This window comes from Ammospiza nelsoni, chromosome 3, assembly GCF_027579445.1.
Source record: "Ammospiza nelsoni isolate bAmmNel1 chromosome 3, bAmmNel1.pri, whole genome shotgun sequence".
NCBI classification, from domain to species: Eukaryota; Metazoa; Chordata; class Aves; order Passeriformes; family Passerellidae; genus Ammospiza; species Ammospiza nelsoni.
Genome location: NC_080635.1, coordinates 68760031 through 68776796, shown reverse-complemented (window position 1 = coordinate 68776796; position 16766 = coordinate 68760031).

Here is a 16766-nt window from a genome sequence, read left to right as displayed (position 1 = left end):
TGGATTAAATGAGCCTAGCCAGCTACAGCTATGTTCTGCTTGCTTTCTTTGCATGTTCCTGCATCTCTCCAGGCAGTCATATGGCAAGCGTGAACAAATTTTCTGTTACTTCAGTCTTAAAAGGCAGAGAATCTGTAACAGACTCTGGTAATTCATCATAGAATTTCAATTATTCTAAATATGATTACATATGAAAATTTTAAAAAGTAGAAGACACCAAATCACTCATCTACTGACTAAATGTTTAAAAGTATTTTAATTAATTTTTACTTTTCAATTAGCTGCAGAATTTGTTACTGAAAATACATCCCGTTCATGTACTTTTTGCCTATTAATCCCAGGAATTGCTCAGTCAAATTGGAAGACAGTGAGTGAAGGAGAAACATCTGGGTCATCTGACACATGCGAAAGCTCACATAGCAGTGGGAGTAAGTGGAAGAACGCCAAAGGACAGAGATCATCAAACTTGCACAGGCCAAGAACAAGGCAAATAAAATACATGGTGTCAGTGAGTCACAAACCAATGGCTTGGTTGCATTTTCCTTCCTCAGTTCCCTCCACGCCATAACATGAGCTACACTATTCCCTGTTTCCAGGTTCCTATCCCAGTACCCCATCTCCTCTCTTCCACATCCCATACTGAGTGCACAGCTTAGCAGAAGCTGCGAGCAGCTGTCTTGCAGAAAGCTGATCAACACCATCTTGTAGCTGGGGAGGCAGCAGCCTCATTCTCCAGCTGAGTTAAGAGGCCTTTTTTCCTGTTTTGTTGTTGTATTCTCATTATGTATGCTCATATTTGAAGAGCTGTATTTTCTGGGGGGAAAAAGGAGTGTGTGCAGTCCAGGAGGCAGAGAGAAGGGATATTGGGTGATAATTGCTGTAAGTGCTTTACAGTGAAATATGTGTATCATGTTTTAGTCACATTCAAAACTTACACTGATTAATTGTCTCATTTTTTGACATAAACTAAATCTTTATAAGACTACATAAGGTTATGCATTAGTTTAACAATGGGTTACACACACCTAGTTTTCGTGTACTGTTAGCTATTTGAAATAAATCATTTGGTGTAATAAAAGCAATATAAGCCTGCAGAGCAGACACAGTAATTTTAGTGACTTTATTAAAAATAAATACTAGTATCAGTTTAGTGATTACACTTAAAAAGTCACACCCAATCCAACAAAAAATTGTTTCAATTATGTATGGAAAGAGGGAGATCCTTTTAATAACATATTTTAGGTAACTGAAAGTTGCACAAAGAGGGAATGGCATTGCTTGAACTCAGTTTCAGCCCACATAGAGGCTTATATGAATGCCATATCCATTTACAATGTCTGGTTCTGTGTTAGAAAACAGTGGTGGTGAACAGTGCATTATTACTGAAATGTTACGAGACAACTCCAAAACTACATAGGAACAGGTGTGAGAGTCTCCCTCACCTGCCTCTTCACTAATAATTATGAAATTATTCCATGTTTTTATTACATTCGGAAGTCCTTATATAAGCAGAATGAATGGCTCCAAATTAATTTTTTTTTCTTAAAGAGGATTTGTTTGTTTTTATCAGAGACCTTTCAAAGTACAAGGGGAGGTCACAGCTGTTCACTTCATTCACATGTAGTCTAATAAAATAAACAACATATGTATAGGTCAGGAGAGTTTAGCACTCAGAACATGGGGATTTGTGTATGATTTTGAAAACTGTAAATAACAAATTATGCTTAACCTTTGTCATTCTGCCCATCAACCTGATTTGTTAGTAAAGATTTGTGTTAGAATTAAAGTTTTCATATATTACAATGTTGAGAAAAATAAAAACTCCCTCACCAAATGCAAGATAGCAAAGTCCACATTTACATCCTCAGTCTTAATTCCAGTTGTCATAAGTCTTACAGATTTACATAATTACTTCATTTGCATAATCACTTAAGACCTAGATTTATGCTCTAATGAAAGCAGACCTGAAACCTTTTTGGAAATAACGCTTAACCACATTTTGTACTGCAAAGATACAGGACTGACCTCAGAAATGGGCATGTTGCCCTTTCCTTAGAGCACTTGGCATCTGGGCACCTGAGTGAGTTTGGTGGGTTAGTACAGGAGCATCCTAAGTGTCATGAGCAGTCTGCTGGTGGTCCTTGTGCCATAAGACATCTGGAGTGGATAGGGCTTGGGGAGGAGGGGCTATGGATTATATACTGTGTTTGCTCATGGTCCAAAGGACCTTTGGTTCAATTACAGTGTCACACAGCTGTGGTGGTCTCATTTATCCTCAGAGGGGGACTTCTAAACAGTGGGGATTAAAATAACTAACCCCAAATGCATCACTCAGTTTCTTATAAGTCAAGTGGGAAGATTAGCTGGAGAATTCACACATACAAATCAATGTGTCCTTCCCCTTTTTTAAAAGTTTTCTTGTTGAAGGCAGTGAGCTACAGAAAACATCAATTTAGACATGGTCATGTGGTTGCTTTTGAACCAGGCAGTGAATTTCGCTTTGACTTCCCCAAACCACAGAACCCTTACCTCTCTTTTTACTGTAAAAATTCTGTCAGTTCAGGGAAATTGTGCTTGCTGAAACACTAGAAAGTAGGTAAATATTTCAGTGCAAAATAGGTGGTTGCTCTTCTGTTATATGATAGTATAAAGTAATTCCTCATAGGAAATGGATAACTTACAGGATATAGGCTAGGTCTTGACACCATACAAGTCATGGCAGAAAGTTTTTGTCATCTAATAGTTTTTGGATGGACTGTGTACAGTTAAGTCAGACCCTTAAACCAGTTTCCAGTGGACAAATATCTGAACCAGAAAGGTCATCATGATTGTTAGCAATCTTGTATGGCTTCATGTGTGAGAATGTGACATTACTCTCTGTGCCAGGAAGAAATTAAATTACGGTATTTGCATAAAATCTTTTTTTGTGTTGTGCTTAGTCTGCAGAGTATCTGCTTGAAAGATTTCAGCAGATACTCCTCCTCCAAACACAGACAGGAAATCAAAGTCAGTTGAAGGCATCTGCTCAGAATAGAGTTGCCCTGAATGGACATCTTCAAGCACAGGCCAATAAGGCAATGATTTCCATGTTCCAGGGATAGATAGGTGTTTCCTTTTATTCTTTCCTGTCAGTCCTTCCCATTGGCAGATTACTTGGCAAAATCAAGTAAGACTCAGCAAAATTAACCTTTTAAATCAGTACTTGGCAAAAGAGTCCTGCTTTCCCAATATCCTGAAAAGAGTAACTGTGGAACTAATGGACTTCCAGCATTTGGAGCCACCAAACAGAATGGTTCGGTATCTGTACTTCAAGCTGTTCCCTCTCTTAGCCTGCATGCTGGATAGCTGTTAAGAATAGGAAGTGCTGCATTTCACTCATTCTTGCACAGTGCTAAGATCTCATTGAGGCAGTTCTAATTGGCAAAGAAAATGAGATTTTCCTCTTAGACCTGTGAAGTATCTTGAGCACATTTCAGGAATTGCTACATGATGTTTTAAACCATCTTCTGGCTTTGGAGCAGTGGGCAGTCCTGGAAGGCTGAAAGAAGTTGAACTTGCAGGAGTCTATATTCAGTGTCTTTGCCCACCTTACTGAATTCTTGAAGGTTTTTGAAGTGTACATGTAAGGTAGTTCTCCTGCTTCACAGTGGGACCTGTGCCTGGAACCATCAGCTCACATTAGTTCCTATCCTTGACAAAAATTTTATGCCTTTAATGACTTTTGGCCATCACTTCAGTGACAAGAGAGATGGAAAAATCAAGCTGATCCCTCTTCTGTTCTCTGTGCACTGGATACAGAGCACTTAATGGAATCCTCCAATTTCTGTCAATGATGGTTATGGAGCTCCATCTGAACTAGAGAATTCATCTTTCTGTATTCCTCTGTCACACCGCGTTATTGGAGTCAGTCATCTCTTTGCACTTGGGATGTAACAAGTGCCCTGCTAACTACAAAAAGTGAAGTATTTGAAGATATTCACTTGACTTTTCCTACCTAGTTATTGCAGACTGCACGTCTGTTTTAAGATTGTTATAGCAATTCCAGGTAAAGCATTAGATCATACTGTGTCAGAGCAGCATCTGTGCTGACAATTTCAGCAAGAAAATTATTTATCTTAGACATCTACAGAGCATCATCCTGAAGCTCTGTCTTCCCAATTCAACAGATGTTACATAGATTAACAGCTCTTGATGGGTTGCAACATGAAGTGTTGTTCCTATTGCAACCCCTCAAGAATCTGAGTTCGCCAGGGAAGGAACTAATGGTTGTTATTGAGCACACTGTGCTGAAAATATGGATATATGCCACATGCAGATAACTGCTAGGAGGAAAACAGAGCATGTTACCTACCAGTAATGATGAGTGCTGGATGTGCACATATTCCACACAGCCCCCTTTCTCCTTTTGTTGTACTCCTGCACCCTTGGGATTCTCACACACAAAGGCACACTGAGTGTTCTGTTGTCCAAATTAAAATCTCCAGGTGCCTCAAGGCTTACATGTGCTACATCAACTATGTCAGTCCTTGCAGTCCCTTAAACAAATGTGCAGATATGTATATATACCTCTCATTGAACCCTGGTGCTATATTTTAGCAGTCATTCAATCACAGCAATGAATATCTTTCCTGCAGGTTCTTTGTGCAATGCAAGTAGCAATACCAGACAGCATAAACATGTTCAATCTTACAAAGGATAAAGTAATTTTAAAATGCACACAGAAAGCAACAGTAAGAGTACCCAAGCAAACAATATTTGAAATAGAGTGAGTCACTACTTTTAAGATATTTTCCTTGAACTCCAAATTTTGAAACTTATTAACGGAATGCGGCATCAATAAATACCTTGTTCTAAACCTTTGTCTGCACAGCAAGTGCAGTTCTACTGTCATGTATAAAATTTAAGAACACAAGCAAAATTGCCAGCAAACATCACCCGGCAAACAGTGATAAGACAACAGTAAGCCATCATCCCTAAAAGCAAAAATATGGACCAATCCATAATGAAATTAAAACTGCCAAGAGCACATCACATTTGCTCTCAAAGAATTCTGTACATTTCAAATCACAGCCAAAATACACAGGTAGACATCTGTCTGCAATCTGCTGGATGTGTGTTCTGCCAATTCATCCCTTAAATAATGAGTATTTCTGTGCAATCCTATTGTTGTCATACATTATATAGATTGGCTTAAACTTTTCAGTATCTCATAAATAGCAGTAGTAAACTAACCTGGGGATTAGACAGTGCAAAGCCTATTAATAGGAAAATAAGGATTCAGGAGACTAGACAAAAAAACCCCAACCAAACAAAAATGTAGAAAAGACTGAAAATGAGAGAAGAGCAGAGGGGAGCAAAATAAAATCTTTCCTCAGAGTCAATGCCAGTAAATGTAATATCCTGTTCAAGAAAAAAAGAGTGAAGCACTGATGGAAACAGGAGAGCATGTTCATCCAAATCCATTGTAGGAAAGCAGGACAATTTACCCTCTTTTGTTCTTTACCATGTTTTACTACTAATGTATAAAGTCATGCATTGTAGCTGCTGAGGGAAAGGTATACGAATTTAAAAGCAAGCATATGCCATAAGAAGAGTCATGAACCACAGAGATAGAAAATGAGGGTGTTGGTCATTGCTGGAGAATTCAAGGGCCTCCTGAAAGCTGGGAATCAGATTCAGACTTGATTCCCTCCATTTGGTTAAATAAGCCACAACTGTTTCCAGGAGGTTTGTTTCCTTGTGAGTCAAACTCCAGTCTTACCTTGGCCCTTTTGTCTCAGTGGAAGATCAGCATGTACATATGAACAGAGAATTGTTTTCTTTTCCATAATGATTGAACCCAAATGTTATTTTACCTTTGCCAGCTTTGTGTAGGGTGATGTGCCATCTTGCATATTTATTTTCCTGGAGTGATGCCCAGAAGTATGCTATGTTTTTTCTTGCTCATGTCTCACTAGCTTTATTTATGAGTTGAGTACACCAGGTTTTCAGTCCCTGGGGACAGGCCTACAAAGGAAATCTGTGGACAGTATTTAATACATACAAGTATGAGACCAGTAAAAAGGCAGCTGCTGAATGGCACTCCAAATTGATTCACACTTTCAGACTAGATTGTGGATAAGTTAGCATCCATGATTTAAAGCACAAACACCTTTACCTGTTTTGTCATGTAGGAGGAAGGCTCCTTTATCAAGTGGAAATGACTGAATGTGCAAATTTTTGCTTGGTTTACAGATCTAAAATTCCATTGTTCTCTGATGACTGAGTCTAATAGTAGTATTGTTATTGTTATTGATTCTTACTGATTGCATAGAACCACGTTTTGAAGATACCTTTTTCTTGCTATTAGATACATGGATTCCCTTTGGCTGTAAAATAAATCAAGATAAGGCCCTCTTTCTCACATGGCATCACAACTGATGAGTTCTGAGAGGTGTATTATCCCTTCAGTTATAGCCTGCAATCCTATTAATTGAATAATAGCATGGCCTGGGGAAACTTAATGGCTAGTAAGAGTACATAGGAAAGCTCACATACGTTTTGATGTACGTTTTAAACTGCTGTTGTGTTTCCAGGTTGGATGCTTGGAAAAAACACAAACAGTTTTTACCATCCTCTAGGACTTTTTTGAGATGCCATAATTGCTGGACCATTCTTCAAAACAGAACTGATGGACAAGCCAAGGAGCAGGGCATCTACCCCCCAGCAGTGCTGTAATTCATCTGACAAGTCCACTTGATATTCCTGCCTGTGTTCTTCCTCTGACACATGTTTCCTGCCTAGATCTCTGTGTAACAGCTGCCCTGGGTGTGATGAGGCTGTTGGCTCATATAGCACGTTAACACCTTGGCATTCTACTTAAGGATGCTGCTGGACTTGCCTCTGGGGCAGCTGTGGTGTCCGTGCACACTGCCAGCCTGGGGTCTCACCTGCAGGGCTGTCTGTGTGTCTGTGCACATCTGAGGTTTGGCAGCTGGTATTTAGTGAGGGGGTTTAGCAGGGGATGTGGCACTGCTCCTGGGCACGGGAAGCACATGAGTGGGGAGCACATTCAATGCCAGCCATAACCAAAACCACTCTCCCAGGTGCTGTGCCAGAGCAGGCTTTCCAGTGATGGTGCACAGGTGATGGTGAGATGGTGATGGCAACTTGTGTGCCAGGCTGGGCACTCTTGTCTTGAGGCAGGCAGGAGGGAAATGCAAGGGCTGTACATCTGATGGAGGTGATGCCTTGTGAAGGCTGACCTAGAAGACAGGCTAGACAGAGTTAAAGAATAGAGTAGGTATTTATTAAAAGGCCTCAGTAGATACACCCTGGGCAGTACAAGAGCCCAGCCAGGGCTACACCCAAGGTGAACCCAAAATGGTCACAAAATGGATGACCGGTCACGGGGTCTCACACTTTTATAAGTTCTGGTCCATTAGCATACTGGAGTTACTGTCCAGTTACAGCTTTAGCTTATGAAGTCCCACCCTTCTTGTTTTTCTCTCTTCAGTCCACTGTTGTTTATGCTCTTGGGCCTGAAATTTGCATCATTTGTCCTTGGCCCCCAGCTAGAGAAGGAATTGTTTTGTCAACCTACTCTGTGAAGAGAGTATCTCACTATCCCCTAATATGAAGCTCAGATCTACACACCAAAGAAGTACAAAATCTGCAAAAATATAAAAGCTAAAACCTGAGGCATCAGAGGAATTAGTACTGCCAGTGTGGTTCCACTCTGTGGCATTGGCAGCTATCAGACCCACTGGTGACAGGCAGGACAGAGCTGCTGAGGTGTCCTGCCAGGTGTCAGGTGACCCTTTACCCTCTTGTTTCTACTGACACCTGAACTGCCAAAGCAATCCCCTTTAAGGCACTTCACCCAGTGACCCTAAAGAGCTGATTACTCAGTGGGATGATGGAGCAAGGTAGCCTGAGGACAGGCATTACTGTGGGCTGGCTTTGCAGCCTCTGCCATCTCAGCTACTGCTCTGTAAAGCCTGGAGCCTGGACTGAGGGAAAACCAGTCAGTAACTAGCTTAAAGGAAAGGGATGCCCTCATTGACCTTTTACTGAATTAAGGCTCCCAGGTAATACCAATTACCTCACTTAAGAGTCCAGCACTTGTCTACCTCTCTTGGTGCTTCCTGACATCTTTACCACACCCAGCTGAAACATTTGCCTGCTCCAGCTGACACCCCAGCCAGGGATATGGCACTGGCCTTGAAGAAGCAGTGCTGTAATTTATGCTGGCTAACAGGACAGGAAGCAGTGCATCCATCCTCTGCTTCATGCCAGAACCAGGATGCCTTTTGCAGAGGTGCTGTAGCTTGTTAGGCACAGACAGCTTGGGAGGGTAAAGAAAAGAGGCTGTGCTGCTGAGAAGGAGAAAAAATGAAGCTGCAAACTGGGGGTGAGGAGAGAGCAGAGCAGATGCTGATGCATTACCTTGGTTCATTGGTCCTACAGGTATTGGCCAGGCCAAAACTGCAAGGGATGCTCTCAACTGTGGCCTGCTGTTCTTAAACAAACCAAATTAGCGTATGTTACTTGTGAGTTTAAGTTCTTTTTTTAGTTCTTTGGGGTTTTTTTCCCTATAGCAACCTTAAAGATCATCTAGTTCTAACCATAGCCATGTTTGTTTGTATTATTTTGTTTTCTTTAATAACAAAGAAATCATTTAGAAGCATGACTAGACTTTCTTGCAAGTAGTTACATTTAGCTGTAATCTGCCTGGTGACTTGTAGGAGAAAAATTGCACTAGTTTGAACTGGACTGAATAGCAAGGATACTTTAATCTGGGACAGCAAAGAGAAAATTGTATAACATTGTTATGTGTGTCCTGAGTGGGAGAAGCCAGTGAATTCATGATTTTTTCCATCTTTGTAATCAGTTTGTTATGCAGAGAGCAGTGCCATGGGATTCTGCATTTTATCTGCTGGGTTTTCCCTGGCAGCATCTGAAGAAGTTCATTATAAGTGTTTATCACATGATGCACTTAATCAAACCACTGAAACTCAGAATAAGTCATTCTAATAAGACCCTTCAGAGCTGCCTCATAAGCTACTTACTGCTGTCCCCTTCCTTGGTGAGTGTACAATGAGTTTCCTTGTATCCCAGTCCCTGATACAGGAAGTTCATTATCCCCAGCCCGAATTCAGACGTAAAGAAAGGAAGCAGGGCTTACAAAGAAGTGACAGTGATAATTTGCAAAGGATTTTAGTTAGCCACTCAAATCCCAGATAGAGTCAGACTGTAAGCTCTTCGTTAGAGCAGCCTTCTGGTATACAGCATTAGGCACAAGGCAGCTGTATCTGCATAGCTGCTTCTAATATTATAAAATGCAGGCAACACACAAAAGAATTATGAAAAATTCTTCTTTTGATTAGAGGTTTCCTAATGGAAGGGTGGGAGAGAAAAGGGAAATCAGAACTGATAGCATGCTTTTACATCTTGCACATCTACAGCATGATAGTCAGAGCTGATAGCTGGGCTGATGTGAAATGCCTTTGCTAAATCTCCATGTGCACTGAGGGTTGAGGCACTGAGACTGGTCTGACAGCTCTGGAGCTCACAGACGTGCTGCTTGCAACCTGTGCTTGTACCCCATATGTCTGGTAGGATAAATGCCTTTCCCTGTGATGTACCTAAGAAATGTCCTGGTTGTAGGGGTAGGCCTAGGACACCTCATTTTACTGAGCTCTGCCACAAACAATGTGCCACCAGATTTCCTGGCACTCGCTGGATTTTCTCACCAATGCTGTTTCACAGACAGTGTCTCATCAAGGCTTGTCTTCTTGCCCTCTGCAAAAGACCAGTTTGGGCATCACCACAGATGTAGGCTTAGACCATACTTGATATAGAAATGCCCTGGAAGTTTTGCCCAAGCACTGCCCTCTCTCCATACAACAGCACTGCTGAACTACACCTCTCATTTCACATCATATGAAGGCAGTACAGGGCCACATCACATCCAGTGCTGAATTTGTGTAGGGATGCACAGGCTGAGCCTGATCTGGGTCCCTGGATGAACATTTTTTTTTGTAGTGAAAAAAGCTGGGGCTTGGAAAGTTGGGGCCTGGAACATCGGGCTGTTTTAGACAAAGTTACTCAGTAAGACATCAAAACCAGGGAAGTGTGCACAACTGAGAAATATGGGCAACAGAAAAACCATAACCTGGTTTGATGAGGATGATGCTTTTTCCCTCATACTGCTCCATTAAAGCAAGTCACAAAATTCTGTCGCACTGTCTGGGCATTGCTTTGAGGGAGTGGTGAAACCTGTCTCTCCAATGCCAAGTCCATCCAGCCCAGAGCTGAAAATTCAACCTGTTAATTGCTCCTGGGAATAATTAACTCTACCCTGGAGTGAGCAAGGAGTCTTGACTACATCAATCAGTGTTAGGGTCTGAGATGTGCAGTTTGCATTCCTTGTGTTTTGCATGTGCATCTCTATACCTGTCTGTCTTGCCTTGATGCAGCTGTCTCTTGACTGCTGGTATGCTGGTATATCAAATTGTCATCAGTGTGACTGTGTCCTCAGGAGGGACTGTGCTGCTTTAGTAGGTTGGTTTCCAACTACTAAGTTAAAATGGGACACAAAAGCCTGGAGGAAGATACTGGTTTTCTCTCTTTTTCCTCTTCTTTTTAAAAATAGTAAGTGCTAAGTTATTTTACCTCTTAAAAAAAAAAAAAAGAAAAGAAGAGACCAAAAGAGATGAGTCTATGCTAGCTGATTAACTTTGCTACTGCATTCAATTCTATTACAGTGTAGTTCCCTTCTTCTTTCTCACTTCTTTATTGTACTCTGTCTGTCTTCTCAGGTGCTATTGTGCCTATTTTAAGAGCTCCCCTTCATCTCTCTTTTGGGATAGTCTTACTGCTGGCTTTTTGCTGTTTCAGCTTCTGCACAGCTGGTGCTTCAAGGAAAAAACTGTCTCTTGTAAGGCTGTGAAGAGAATGGACCCATAAAAATCAGTAATTTTTGTATGTACGTGCTTCTTTCATCAGTAAGTCTTCAACACCCTTGCCTAAATGGCCGCTTTGCTATTATCTCAGCTTCTTAGCTAAGGAGGCTGCAGAAGAGTGAGTGGGTAACTTTCTGCTGTCTGCAGCAGTACAGTAGTAAAGTGAAGAATAAAAAAAAAAATCTCTGTTTTCCAAACAATTCTCTGCCCTGTATGTGGGGAAAGCCAGTCCTGAGCATCTGGAACCATTGCTGGTAGGGATATTTTTAGTCTGCTGTGAAGAGGGGTGGTCAGTTGTCCTCTGTATACTGTTGGTTTGGCATTTGGGAGCCACTAGTGCCTTATCAGTGCTGAGGATGGATTTCAGTGTCTCTGTAGAGTCTGTGTGGGGGGAAGTTCTGAGAGGAGGACTGTGGTGGGAGCATCTGGCTGTGTGCATTTGCACATGAGTGAGATGCACACAGCACCCACTGAGAACTGATGCTACCAGATACTGATGGACTGGGCTTGGTCAGTGCCAAGCTGGGCTCAATTCCCTCTCCCAGCCTTGGAGTGAAAGATTCTTTAATGCACTCGCTGCTTCTGGGATGTTCAGCTCAATCCCCAGTAGTGTTACCTGTTTAGAAGTCTTTCTCACTGAATTTCTGCCTTTGAAGACTGCAGGGTTTTTAACAGTGGACTGCAGCACCTGCTGCTTGCTGGAAATCCCAAGGCTGGCACAGGAGCAGTGCAGTGCTGAACGTGGCAGTCACAATGCATCACATTCACCAGATTTTCACTGGGTGTAGCTGATGAAAACCAGAACAGACATGCTGTAAGGACTGTCAGCCCAAGTAAAGGAGGTAACTTTGAAGAAGGCCTCCAAGATAGTATTTCCAGAATGTAATTCCTTAGGAAAAAAGTGGAAAATCCAAAGAATGGAGTACAGACAGAATGAGCTCACTGCAGATGCTTGTAATGATTTTTTAAAAATCAATTTTAGTTATTAACTATTTTAGTAGTTTTTTGGGTGGTGGGGTGTTTGTACTGCCGTTACAGTACCTTCTTCTGCACACCAGAAAATCCACACTTTTGAGGTTCTCTGGAGCTTTTCAACAGTGTGCATTTCCCCATTCTTAGAAGAGTGGTGCAAGTCAGACAGAGAGGGCTTCATCTGCCCAACCATCAAAGTAGGTCCTGGGAAATGTCCTACACCTTGGCAGGTCCCCCTTCCACAACAGCCAGTCCTGGAGGGATTTAAATCCACTGGGTTCATCCAAGTTTCACCTGAGATTCCCTGGATCTGTCCATTAGCCCTAAGGAGTTGGTGTCTGTAGAGGTTGCTGTGAAATTCCCCTTACCCCAGAGTTAGGTGGGCAAGCAGGCGCTTTCCCCTCACTCTGGAAACTGGAGAAGTCCCTGATACTTTTCAATAAAGAACAAATGTTTTTAAAAACCCTGCCTTTGCTGCTGGTGACATTTTTCCCGTTTGCATGGATCTGTGCAGTGGCATGCAGTGCTCAGAGCCACGATGCAGGGAGTATGTGTGTTTGTATTTGTTTGGTCCCCTCCACATCAGCGAGCCCTTGAAATGCAGCCCAGCTGGCAGATCTGGTTAGGCTGGGCAACTTAGCTTTAGATGGTTTTTTGTTTGTTTACAAGTGATCTTGGCCACAGACAGGGACACACAGCTGGTGGTCTGTGCACTGTTCCATGATCAGGCTGAGGCTGGGCTCTGAGCCCATGGAGGCTGGAGTGGGGCTAAGCAATTCCATCTTATTCTTGGCCTCATTTAGTGGGGGATTGGACAGGCTGCTACTCTGCTGCCTTCTTCTGTGCTCTGGCATCTCAGGGCCTGGTTTGGCTTTGCCTCTGTGGGCAGCAGCATCCAGCACTCCTCTGCCATGGCAGTGGAGCCTCTGCTTGCTCAGATGTCCTTCCCTGCAGCCCAGAGAACATCTCTTGCTATGAGCAATAACTTGTAATACAAATACCACATAAACGCAGGCATTTCTCTTCTGCACTGGTTGTAATATGCACGTGGGAGAGGTGTGCCTGATGTCTCAGAGAGGGTTTTGCAAGTGACTTTTGTGAGATGTTTATGTGCCAGTGTGGTGCATGCTGGCTGAGGGGACTGTGTGAGCATCCATTGCTCGAGGAGAAGTGACACACTGGAGCTATGTAGTGATACTGATGTGCTGTGTGCCAGCCTGGCACTTCTGCAGAAGACCCATGCTGGGGGCTCTGGGGAGAAGCAGCAGTGCCAGCCCATCAGTACTGCAAAGTGGGTGCTGTGGCAGTGCTTCCCTGCAGCAACATCGTGATAAAAGGTGGTGGAGGAGGAGGCTGACAAAAGCTGTGACCTTCCAGGCAGGATCTGTTTCCCAAACACAGGTGAAACATTATCAGATGTGGGCATGGAGGAACCTGTTAAATTAGAGCCAAAGTGTAACAAGGGAGATGTTTGCTTTGGAAGATAAGGTGTGCCTGTTCTGCACTGAAGGAGGGAACCCCCTGAGACATGTTTCACTTCATTGCCACAGCAGACCTCTGGCACTGCAAGGCCACAGAGCTTCCAATTCCTCTCTCTCACATCCCCTTCCCTTTTAAGACAAGGGGTGTCTGTCAGCTTTACCAGTGCCTCCATCTGACAACCCAGAGCATCCTAAATGGTGGGAATTGCTCCTTTTCTTATCTCAGTGAGGAGCTTCCTGACCACACTGCCCAAGTTTGCTGCCCACACTGATGCTGTTATTGAGATGCCCATGTCTTTGCTACCTGCAGCCTGGTCAGTGGCTGGAGATGAGGGAAAGGCTCTCAGCAAGGCACCCTTTGGTGGAGCTGTTTTTATGAGCCAGTTTCATTACCTGCCTTGCTGGTGGCCCCAGAGAGGCTGCAGGGAAGTCCGCTGATTTATTTTCTTAAATGGCATCAAATGATGCCATTTAAGACCCTACCAGGAGCAAATGAGCTCTTAGGGCAGCATTTCTTGTCCTGTGTACAAGGCTTTATTAAATTAACTTTGTACTTGAATCACCCTCTCTGGAGAGGTCCAAATTAACTGTGGGATAAAATTTTGCACCCCTATTTTTGTCACACAGGTGACTTGCACAACAAAACCTTTACATGCATTAATGTCATCTGAATTTTGGCAAGCCTCCAAAGCAGGCTGTCTCTAAATCCTGTATTTCTATCTTAATGCTGCACTCATCCCAGTGTTAAGTATGTAATTCTCTTGCTTTGCTTACTTTCCATGTTAGGGACAATGGATTTCCTTTCCCACACACCCCTTGCAAATTTACAGGTGCTGTGAGAAAAACCCCTGGTGCTGTCGCCATCCAAGTGATGCCTTTTGCCTCTGTGGGCACCTGCAGCTTGGCAGCTCCAGCTGGGCAGCAGCACTGCCAGTCTGCAGGATGGAGCCTTGCATCCTTTCAGCTGCTTCTCTGTTATTTGCACTTAATAACTGACTCAAGAGTTCATCTACAAATATATATTTAGGGCTGCTCTTGGTAAATTTTCCCTCTCTCAGCCACAAAGCACTTGTTTTCTGCAATTTCCTTTTTGTATTTTCCCTTAAACCTAATCCATTCTAACATTAATGCATTAGTTTTGAAACAGCTGGTGTATTCTCAGCCTCTTCTTCTTCCTTACCTGCTGATTATTTCTTTTTTCTATTTTCCTTTCCTCACCATCCTCTATACTTCTGCTGTTTGCAAAAACCTCTCCTGCCTCTCCCTCTTCACAGCTCCCACCATCTGTCTCTCTACAAATACAAAGCTTTAGGGGAAATGATTCACTAGGCTGCTAGCTCATTACTCACACTCTCCCCATCATGGTTTCTGTCCTTGTAGGATGCTCTAACTAATGTAAAGATCAATGAATCCTGGGAATTCTTATTCGATTAAAAAAAAAAAAAAAAAAAAGGCCCCAGCAGTTAAATAGATTGGGCTCTTTGTACTTCCCAAACAGCAAAGCTTAGTTTTTCTTCCTCACTCTGCTAGTATTGTTTTGCAGAAAAGGATCGTTCAAACAGAATAGAAATAATCACCAGACCATTTAATGCAACCTTGTGCATCACATGATGCAGGAATTGCTTAATGAAATTCCCTGGCCCAAACCAAGCAAATCTGTGGTAAATCTAGAGCAGATATTTTCAGATGACAGCCAAAATGATGAAAGGAATTCACTACCCAGCCTCACTAATCATTTTGAATGCTTAACTGCACTCCCTAATACGCTGCTTTGCAAGCAGCTAAACTGACACAGCCTCATTCCCCACGTGCTTCTCTCCTGCAGACTTGTGCAGGCTGTGAAGCCCAGGAGGCCTCCCAGCCCCCTGCCAGGGCCAGGGTGGCCAGCTGTCCACCTCTGGGAAGAGACCAGAACCTCTCCCTCCTCAGCGTGTGGGTTTGGGGCTCGCTCTTTGCTTGGGGAAGTCTTTCCATGAAACTCACAGGCACTTATATCTTTGAGCCCTCCCTATTAAATGTGGCAGAAATTGGCTAAGAGGCTCAGAAGCCAATTGAGACAGACTAATTCATAGTGCTAGAACACTTCAGATAACAGAGGCAGCCATACTGAGTTGGCAGATAATGCCCCAGCATTTCAGAAGACTCACTGAACCTGGAGGCTGGGCTCGATGTTGTAGTGCACTCCAGGTGACCCCAAATGTCAACCCACATCCCACTCCTGTGTTTACTTTGGTGACCATTTAAGATAAATTTCTGTCATGATTTTAGGCTGTCACCACATACTAGAAAATTATTTTCTTAATAGAAAATTTATCACATGAAAAACAGACCTCCCTTCCCCACATGTAAGTAGGTGCCAAGAAGTGCCACTGCCTAACACAGTTTTATTGTGCCCTCTCAGGAAGCTGCTGGCACATCAGGTATTAGCCTGTTTCAGCTCTTTAGCTTCCCTTTTGAAACTGGAGTGGCAAGAGCCACAGAAAATACTACAATAAAAATCATTGGAGTTGACAACACTGAATACACCCTTCTCTTAAATGGCTGCAATTATTTTTGCACAAGTCTGCTGAAGGAAAATCTTAATTTTTTCTCCATAAGCACCAGAAAGCATGTGCTACATCAACACACCATGCTGGCACCACCTCCACGGAAAGCTAATTAAATAATTTGGATACTGTACTAGGAGTATCAACTTCTGGGCTAATTTTCTTTTTAGGCTACCAAACACATGTACTTTTTTATAAAGCTGTGTTTGGGTCATTCCATGACAAATACGAAAGCTGGGGAGGATTGGTATGACTGCTCTAAAGAATAAGGGCTGCAGAATTTTAAGCCAACAGGGTCCACTGTTACCTCAGTAAGATCAAGGCTGTTAAAAAACAAAAAACCCTCACCAAAGTCATGCTTTTGTGGTCTGTTAAAATATGTTTAATTTTAGCAGATGTGATGTTGTTGAGCCATCCTGATGGCCAGCACCCTGTGGCCCTCCATCTTTGATTACTTTATTGTTCCATACTGCATACTGCAAGTTGTAGGAGTCAATGTTCTTTCTCTTAACAATTGCTGGCTTCCCAAATGCCAATTGTCCTTTGACATGCTCTGTTTTAAATAAGGGCTGAAGAGCAATAGTGAGGCTGAAGGCCTGCCATAAAAAACACTGCAGTGTTCCATGGCATTGGCAGCATACATGTGGGCATGCATTTAGCTCTCCTTGTGGGAACTATTGCTGCAGCAGGCTGGAGGTGTAAGGAAAGGGAACTCTAGAGATTCCAGATCTCAAAGTCCTCTAATTGAAGATGACAAGTGCCTGTCTTTATGCAAGACAGGCTAAGGAAAATCTGCCTTACCCAACCCATTTCTCCATTGT